The 10302-nt window shown below is 47.2% G+C and overlaps 1 protein-coding gene across 1 annotated transcript in view; it reads right to left on the bottom strand.

The window, feature by feature from the left end:
- LOC119317672 (ADP,ATP carrier protein 2, mitochondrial) overlaps positions 1-511 on the bottom strand; it is a 3301-nt gene extending 2790 nt beyond the window's left edge. Inside the window, exon 1 of the mRNA XM_037592155.1 lies at positions 361-511. The gene's annotated coding sequence lies outside the window, so the exon portion shown is untranslated. The remainder of the gene's footprint in view (positions 1-360) is intronic.
- Between the last annotated feature and the right edge of the window lie 9791 nt (positions 512-10302).

Genomic DNA, 10302 nt, shown 5'->3' with positions numbered 1-10302 from the left:
CGACTTCCGGATCCAGAGATCCAAAAAACCGGCGCGATCCAGATGACAACAAACCAGATCGCGCAAAACGACGGGGAAAAACAGGCATCTACACATGAGATCTGACGAACAAAGGAGACAACGAGTTACCAAACAGCAGATCCTCCTTACCGGAGAGGAAGGAGGCACGGATCTGATCACCGAGGACGCGAGACTAGCGCCAGACCGAGTTGAACCGAAGCGGAACGAACACAAATGGATCTACTCGACCAACGGGGAGGCGGATCTATATATACGCCGCGAGCACGGACGACCACGGCTCGCCACAAAGCCAGAAATAGCAAGGGGGGGGAGTGGGCGGCCATGCGCGGAGGAACTCACCCTTCGGAAGCGGAGGCGAGGAAGATGGGGTGGTGGCTCTTCCCGGCTCGGCGGCTCCGCTCCTTCCGGTCTTGCGGTGAGAGAGAGAGAGAGGGGTGACCAGGGGCTGCGGGGCGGGGGAATATATGCGAGGGGGCTAGGGTTTGCGGGATGCGGGCCTCTTTATCTTCGCCCGCCCGCCTGCCCGCCCGTGGAGCGGGGCGGGTCGGGTCGCTCTCGCGGGGGCCGTTACGGCGCGGCGTGCTCGGCTAGCGGTGTGCGGGAGGGGGGAGGGAGGGATCCCGGCCATTTCCCGTGCGTACCCGCGGCGCGGGGCGGGTGCGGCATCTGGGCCGTCGATCGGTCCGCGGTTGGTGGATCGTCGGCGGTGGGCCGCGCGGGTGGCGGCGTCTCTGGCGGTGGGGGCAGGTTCGTCGCGTGCCGGGTCTTTCGATTCGTTCCGTTCTGCTGATCCGCTGCGGGCGGGCGCGCACCGCACAGCGGCCTCGGCGAATGGGAGGGGGCGCGCAGTGCTGGCGTGCGGTGTGCCGTGGTTGGACGGAGCACGTTTGTTCGGAGGAAAAATGGATCCACGGAAGAGTCGTGTTTGGACTTTGGGGGTGGTCAGATGGGATCGGGCGGGGGAGGAGGTTGGGTGATTGGGGCCGGGTGGTGTGGGAATGGGAAAGGAAATGCGGAACATGGGCTCGTGCGGAACGTGCAAGTGGGCTGTGGAAAGAATTGGAATATCGCCTCTTCTTTTTCCCTTCTGGGGCCCTCGGATGGATGGATGGTCCGCTAGGCTGCACCAACGTGGCGTAGCTCAATCATATCGATTGTTTATACGGTGGAGTATATACCAGTACTTTTCTCTTTGGAAGAAAGTATAACCGTATACTTTTCCCCTCTCTCTTTTTTCTAGATCGGTGTACACGTCGTTTTGGTGCCGGTCTCGACCGTCCATTCTTCGCCTCAAAGGGCATTTTTGCGTGGCGGGCGGGGGGTGGCTGGTGTCCAATTCGTCGTTGCAAAATATGTGCTCGTTCAGTGTTTCGGCGGCTAATCTATGGTGTTGACTATACGCACCCGAACTATTAGAAATAATAGAAATGGTGTCGGTGTCCGCCCTTCGATCATATCTATATATTTTCTTTTAAGTCCTAGGACATCTCCAACGTTGATCATCAAAACAAACACGATATCAACAGTGATGCGGAGTCAGCTATCCAATCGTACTCGCGTCCATTTCAAAACAAATTTGAATAACTTGAACAGATTTCATCAAACACAACGAAATAAGCTAAAGTTTTGTCATAATTTATATAAAATGGACGATATTTCGTCCGTTTAATCAAAACAAAATTTAAAAATAGGAGGCTAACTCACTGTGACGCCTCTAAAATTAATCGTGCACTAAATATCCACGCAACATGCACGATCAAAATCAGTAACTCACGGTATAATATCACAATACAACTCTACGACACAAAGAATAAACATAAATCTCATAAATTACAAATCTGCGTCACGAGGACCCGTTATTACATCAAGAGTTAGGTCTAAGTACAGACATTTACAAAGGTGTCTTAAGAAGGCGAAAACAAACAACGACTAGATTAAAAAGGCGTAGGCCTCCTGCCTGGGATCTCCAAACTACTCCTGGTCCTAGATCTCCATGTAGTAGCCAAGCTCGGGCTCCTCTCGCTCCTGGGCTCCATCATCTGATCGCAATATCCAGGAAGAAAAAATAGATAGCAAGGCAACCGTGAATATTCATCCAAAGTACTCGAAGACTTACATCAGAATTATGCTAAGTATGCATCAGTGTCAAAGGAATTGAGCTATATCGTTGGACTAAACTGCAGAACTGCCAGAATAGAGGGGGGGGAAGCCTATCCTAGCGAAGACTAGCATCATCTGCAGCCATCACCTTGCAGCAGTAGAAGAGAGGAGCACATAAAATATATAGTAACATGTTTATATCAACAATGCTCTAGGATCCTTCCTCGATTATCTGCGAGAAAGCGATCCCGGAGTAGAACATCATTTAAGTTTCAAAACTAGTATGCAGTTCTAGTTGTAGTAGATCAGGATACAACTCCAAGCGTCATGCTACCGGACACGGCTATTCGAATAGATTACTTACCTGCAGGGCTACACCTCATTACCCAACACGCTCGATTAACTCTAGCCGGACATACTTTTGGGCACACTTCTATGGGTAATGTCCGGCCTCGACAGATCGACACGTCGTAGACCAACCTAGACTCTTCAGGGAGGTCATCACGCCAGTCTAAATCCAAAGTACGAAGGGGTCTTGGGCTCATCACCCTAAGTACTCCTGCACATTGCGAGACTGGCCGGGGACCAATCCTGGCTACCTCTTTATACAAAGCACGCGCTTATAGATCACCCCAACAATCAACCCACATCTCTGAACAGTGACATCTAGATCGCTTTCAGAAGGAACGTACGACAACGAGGGTCCCTGAGGGAGTCCTGGATAAGGGGGTGTTCAGATAGCCGGACTATACCTTCAGCCGGACTCCTGGACTATGAAGATACAAGATTGAAGACTCCATCCCGTATCCGGAAGGGACTTTCCTTGGCGTGGAAGGCAAGCTTGGCGATACGGATATGTAGATCTCCTACCATTGTAACCGACTTTGTGTAACCCTAACCCTCTCCGGTGTCTATATAAACCGGAGGGGTTTAGTCCGTAAACCAACATACTGTTGGAAATATGCCCTAGAGGCAATAATAAAAGGATTATTATTATATTTCCTTGTTCATGATAATTGTCTTTTATTCATGTTATAATTGTGTTATTCGGAAATCGTAATACGTGTGTGAATGCATAGACACCAACATGTCCCTAGTAAGCCTCTAGTTGACTAGCTCGTTGATCAACAGATAGTCATGGTTTCCTGACTATGGACATTGGATGTCATTGATAACGAGATCACATCATTAGGAGAATGATGTGATGGACAAGACCCAATCCTAAACATAGCACAAGATCGTATAGTTCGTTTGCTAGAGTTTTTCCAATGTCAAGTATCTTTTCCTTAGACCATGAGATCGTGTAACTCCCGGATACCATAGGAGTGCTTTGGGTGTACCAAACGTCACAACGTAACTGGGTGACTATAAAGGTATACTACGGGTATCTCCGAAAGTGTCTGTTGGGTTGACACAGATCAAGACTGGGATTTGTCACTCCATATGACGGAGAGGTATCTCTGGGCCCACTCGGTAATGCATCATCATAATGAGCTCAGAGTGACCAAGTGTCTGGTCACGGGATCATGCATTACGGTACGAGTAAAGTGACTTGCCGGTAACGAGATTGAACGAGGTATTGGGATACCAACGATCGAATCTCGGGCAAGTAACATACCGATTGACAAAGGGAATTGTATACGGGATTGCTTGAATCCTTGACATCGTGGTTCATCCGATGAGATCATCGAGGAGCATGTGGGAGCCAACATGGGTATCCAGATCCCACTATTGGTTATTGACCGGAGAGTCGTCTCGGTCATGTCTACATGTCTCCCGAACCCGTAGGGTCTACACACTTAAGGTTCGGTGACGCTAGGGTTGTAGAGATATGAGTATGCAGTAACCCGAAAGTTGTTCGGAGTCCCGGATGAGATCCCGGACGTCACGAGGAGTTCCGGAATGGTCCAGAGGTGAAGAATTATATATAGGAAGTGCAGTTTCGACCATCGGGAGAGTTTCGGGGGTCAACGGTATTGTACCGGGACCATCGGAAGGGTCCCGGGGGTCCACCGGGTGGGGCCACCCATCCCGGAGGGCCCCATGGGCTGAAGTGGGGAGGGAACCAGCCCATAGTGGGCTGGTGCGCCCCCCCTTGGGCCCCCCATGCGCCTAGGATTGGGAACCCTAGGGGAGGGGGCGCCTCCACTTGCCTTGGGGGGCACTCCACCCCCTTGGCCACCGCCCCCCCTAGGAGATCCCATCTCCTAGGGCCGGCGCACCCCCCTAGGGGGCCTATATAAAGGGGGGGAGGGCAGCCGCACCCTGAAGCCTTGGCGCCTCCCTCTTCCCTGCTACACCTCTCCCTCTCGCAGAAGCTCGGTGAAGCCCTGCTGCGGTGACTGCTGCATCCACCACCACGCTGTCGTGCTACTGGATCTTCATCAACCTCTCCTTACCCTTGCTGGATCAAGAAGGAGGAGACGTCACGCTGACCGTACGTGTGTTGTACGCGGAGGTGCCGTCCGTTCGGCGATAGGATCTCCGGTGATTTGGAACACGACGAGTACAACTCCTTCATCCCCGTTCTTTGAACGCTTCCGCTCGCGATCTACAAAGGTATGTAGATGCATCCGATCACTCGTTGCTAGATGAACTCATAGATGGATCTTGGTGAAAACGTAGGAAATTTTTTGTTTTCTGCAACGTTCCCCAACAGTGGTATTAGAGCCAGGTCTATGCGTAGTTCTCTTTCCACGAGTAGAACACAATTTGTTGTGGGCGTAGATGTTGTCAACTTTCTTGCCAGTACTAGTCTTATTTTGCTTCAGCGGTATTGTGGGATGAAGCGGCCCGGACCAACCTTACACGTACGCTTACGTGAGACCGGTTCCACCGAATGACATGCACTAGTTGCATAAGGTGGCTGGCAGGTGTCTGTCTCTCCCACTTTAGTTGGAGCGGATTCGACGAAAAGGGTCCTTATGAAGGGTAAATAGAAGTTGACAAATCACGTTGTGGCTTTAACGTAGGTAAGAAAACGTTCTTGCTAGAACCCTCTTGCAGCCACGTAAAACTTGCAACAACAATTAGAGGACGTCTAACTTGTTTTTGCAGCAAGTGTTTTGTGATGTGATATGGCCAAAGTTGTGATGAATGATGAATGATATATGTGATGTATGAGATCATGTTCTTGTAATAGGAATCACGACTTTCATGTCGATGAGTATGACAACCGGCAGGAGCCATAAGAGTTGTCTTTATTTTTTGTATGACCTGCGTGTCATTGAGAAATGCCATGTAAATTACTTTACTTTATTGCTAAACGTGTTAGCCATAGTAGTAGAAGTAATAGTTGGCGAGCAACTTCATGGAGACACGATGATGGAGATCATGATGATGGAGATCATGGTGTCATGCCGGTGACAAGATGATCATGGAGCCCCAAGATGGAGATCAAAGGAAGCTATATGATACTGGCCATATCATGTCACTATTATTTGATTGCATGTGATGTTTATCATGTTTTTGCATCTTGTTTACTTAGAACGATGGTAGTAAATAAGATGATCCCTCATAATAATTTCAAGAAAGTGTTCCCCCTAACTGTGCACCGTTGCGACAGTTCGTTGTTTCGAAGCACCACGTGATGATCGGGTGTGATAGATTCTAACGTTCACATACAACGGGTGTAAGACAGATTTACACATGCAAACACTTAGGTTGACTTGACGAGCCTAGCATGTACAGACATGGCCTCGGAACACAGAAGACCGAAAGGTCGAGCATGAGTCGTATAGAAGATACGATCAACATGAAGATGTTCACCGATGTTGACTAGTCCATCTCACGTGATGATCGGACACGACCTAGTTAACTCGGATCATGTTATACTTAGATGACTGGAGGGATGTCTATCTGAGTGGGAGTTCATTGAATAATTTGATTAGATGAACTTAATTATCATGAACTTAGTCTAAAATCTTTACAACATGTATTGTAGATCAAATGGCCAACGTTGTCCTCAACTTCAACGCGTTCCTAGAGAAAACCAAGCTGAAAGACGATGGCAGCAACTATACGGACTGGGTCCGGAACCTGAGGATCATCCTCATAGCTGCCAAGAATGATTATGTCCTACAAGCACCGCTAGGTGAAGCACCTGCTCTCCCTGCAGAACAAGACGTTATGAACGCTTGGCAGACACGTCCTGATGATTACTCCCTCGTTCAGTGCGGCATGCTTTACAGCTTAGAACCGGGGCTCCAAAAGCGTTTTGAGAGACACGGAGCATATGAGATGTTCGAAGAGCTGAAAATGGTTTTTCAAGCTCATGCCCGGGTCGAGAGATATGAAGTCTCCGACAAGTTCTTCAACTATAAGATGGAGGAAAACAGTTCTGTCAATGAGCACATACTCACTATGTCTGGGTTACATAACTGCTTGATTCAGCTGGGAGTTAATCTCCGGATGACGCGGTCATTGACAGAATCCTTCAGTCGCTTCCACCGAGCTACAAGAGCTTTGTGATGAACTTCAATATGTAGGGGATGGAAAAGACCATTCCTGAAGTATTTGCAATGCTGAAATCAGCAGAGGTAGAAGTCAAAAAGGAACATCAAGTGTTGATGGTGAATAAAACCACTAAGTTCAAGAAAGGCAAGGGTAAGAAGAACTTCAAGAAGGACGGCAAGGGAGTTTCCGCGCCCGGTAAGCAAGCTGTCTGGAAGAAGCCAAAGAATGGACCAAGCCCGAGACTGAGTGCTTTTATTGCAAGGGAAGTGGTCACTGGAAGCGGAACTGCCCCAAATACTTAGCGGACAAGAAGGCCGGCATCACGAAAGGTATATGTGATATACATGTAATTGATGTGTACCTTACCAGTACTCGTAGTAGCTCCTGGGTATTTGATACCAGTGCAGTTGCTCACATTTGTAACTCAAAGCAGGAGCTGCGGAATAAGCGGAGACTGGCGAAGGACGAGGTGACGATGCGCATCGGGATGGTTCCAAGGTCGATGTGATCGCCATCGGCACGCTACCTCTACATTTACCTACAGGATTAGTTTTAAACCTCAATAATTGTTATTTAGTGCCAGCTTTGAGCATGAACATTGTATCAGGATCTCGTTTAATTCGAGATGGCTACTCATTTAAATCCGAGAATAATGCTTGTTCTATTTATATGAGAGATATGTTTTATGGTCATGCTCCGATGGTGAATGGTTTATTCTTAATGAATCTTGAGCGTAATGCTACACATATTCATAGTGTGAATACCAAAAGATGTAAGGTTGACAATGATAGTCCCACATACTTGTGGCACTGCCGCCTTGGTCACATAGGTGTCAAACGCATGAAGAAGCTCCATGCAGATGGACTTTTAGAGTCTCTTGATTATGAATCATTTGACACGTGCGAACCATGCCTCATGGGTAAAATGACCAAGACTCCGTTCTCAGGAACAATGGAGCGAGCAACCAACTTATTAGAAATCATACATACTGATGTGTGCGGTCCAATGAGCATTGAGGCTCGCGGTGGCTATCGTTATGTTCTCACCCTCACTGATGACTTGAGTAGATATGGGTATGTCTACTTAATGAAACATAAGTCTGAGACCTTTGAAAAGTTCAAGGAATTTCAGAGTGAGGTTGAGAATCAACGTGACAGGAAAATCAAGTTCTTGCGATCAGATCATGGGGGAGAATACTTGAGTCACGTATTTGGCACACACTTAAGAAAATGTGGAATAGTTTCACAACTGACGCCGCCTGGAACACCTCAGCGTAATGGTGTGTCCGAACGTCGTAATCGCACTCTATTAGATATGGTGCGATCTATGATGTCTCTTACTGATTTACCGCTATCATTTTGGGGCTATGCTTTAGAGACTGCCGCATTCACTTTAAATAGGGCACCGTCGAAATCCGTTGAGACGACACTGTATGAATTGTGGTTTGGGAAGAAACCTAAGCTGTCATTTCTAAAAGTTTGGGGATGCGATGCTTATGTCAAGAAACTTCAACCTGAAAAGCTCGAACCCAAGTCGGAAAAATGCGTCTTCATAGGATACCCTAAATAAACTATTGGGTATACCTTCTACCTCAGATCCGAAGGCAAGATCTTTGTTGCCAAGAATGGATCCTTTCTAGAGAAAGAGTTTCTCTTGAAAGAAGTAAGTGGGAGGAAAGTAGAACTTGATGAAGTACCGCCTCTTGAAGCAGAGAGTAGCGCAGCTCAGGAAAATGTTCCCGTGGTGCCTGCACCAATTAGAGAGGAAGTTAATGATGATGATCAAGATACTTCTGATCAAGCTCCTACTGAACTTCGAAGGTCCACAAGGACACGTTCCGCACCAGAGTGGTACGGCAACCCTATCTTGGAAATCATGTTGTTAGACAACGGTGAACCTTCGAACTATGAAGAAGCGATGGCGGGCCCGGATTCCGACAAATGGCTGGAAGCCATGAAATCCGAGATAGGATCCATGTATGAAAATGAAGTATGGACTTTGACTGACTTGCCCGATGATCGGCGAGCCATAGAAAATAAATGGATCTTCAAGAAGAAGACAGACGCGGATGGTAATGTGACCATCTATAAAGCTCGGCTTGTCGCTAAGGGTTATCGACAAGTTCAAGGGGTTGACTACGATGAGACTTTCTCACCCGTAGCAAAGCTGAAGTCCGTCCGAATCATGTTAGCAATTGCCGCATTCTATGATTATGAGATATGGCAAATGGACGTCAAAACGGCATTGCTTAATGGTTTCCTTAAGGAAGAATTGTATATGATGCAGCCAGAAGGTTTTGTCGATCCTAAGAATGCTGACAAGGTGTGCAAGCTCCAACGCTCGATTTATGGGCTGGTGCAAGCATCTCGGAGTTGGAACATTCGCTTTGATGAGATGATCAAAGCGTTTGGGTTTATGCAGACTTATGGAGAAGCCTACGTTTACAAGAAAGTGAGTGGGAGCTCTGTAGCATTTCTCATATTATATGTAGATGACATACTTTTGATGGGAAATGATATAGAACTTTTGGACAACATTAAGGCCTACTTGAATAAAAGTTTTTCAATGAAGGACCTTGGAGAAGCTGCTTATATATTAGGCATCAAGATCTATAGAGATAGATCAAGACGCCTCATAGGTCTTTCACAAAGCACATACCTTGATAAGATATTGAAGAAGTTCAATATGGATCAGTCTAAGAAGGGGTTCTTGCCTGTGTTGCAAGGTGTGAAATTGAGCTCAGCTCAATGTCCGACCACGACAGAAGATATAGAAGAGATGAGTGTCATCCCCTATGCCTCAGCCATAGGGTCTATTATGTATGCCATGCTGTGTACCAGGCCTGATGTAAACCTTGCCGTAAGTTTGGTAGGAAGGTACCAAAGTAATCCCGGCAAGGAACACTGGACAGCGGTCAAGAATATCCTGAAGTACCTGAAAAGGACTAAGGACATGTTTCTCGTTTATGGAGGTGATGAAGAGCTCGTCGTAAAGGGTTACGTCGACGCTAGCTTCGACACAGATCTGGATGACTCTAAGTCACAAACCGGATACATGTATATGTTGAATGGTGGAGCAGTAAGCTGGTGCAGCTGCAAGCAGAGTGTCGTGGCGGGATCTACATGTGAAGCGGAGTACATGGCAGCCTCGGAGGCAGCGCATGAAGCAATTTGGGTGAAGGAGTTCATCACCGACCTAGGAGTCATACCCAATGCGTCGGGGCCGATCAAACTCTTATGTGACAACACTGGAGCTATTGCACTTGCCAAGGAACCCAGGTTTCACAAGAAGTCCAGGCACATCAAGCGTCGCTTCAACTCCATTCGTGAAAATGTTCAAGATGGAGACATAGATATTTGTAAAGTACATACGGATCTGAATGTCGCAGATCCGTTGACTAAACCTCTCCCTAGGGCAAAACATGATCAACACCAGAACTCTATGGGTGTTCGATTCATCACAATGTAACTAGATTATTGACTCTAGTGCAAGTGGGAGACTGTTGGAAATATGCCCTAGAGGCAATAATAAAAGGATTATTATTATATTTCCTTGTTCATGATAATTGTCTTTTATTCATGCTATAATTGTGTTATCCAAAAATCATAATACATGTGTGAATGCATAGACACCAACATGTCCCTAGTAAGCCTCTAGTTGACTAGCTTGTTGATCAACAGATAGTCATGGTTCCCTGACTATGGACATTGGATGTCATTGATAACG

This window comes from Triticum dicoccoides, chromosome 6A (genome assembly GCF_002162155.2).
Source record: "Triticum dicoccoides isolate Atlit2015 ecotype Zavitan chromosome 6A, WEW_v2.0, whole genome shotgun sequence".
NCBI lineage: Eukaryota > Viridiplantae > Streptophyta > Magnoliopsida > Poales > Poaceae > Triticum > Triticum dicoccoides.
This window is presented reverse-complemented; position numbering and strand designations above follow the sequence as displayed.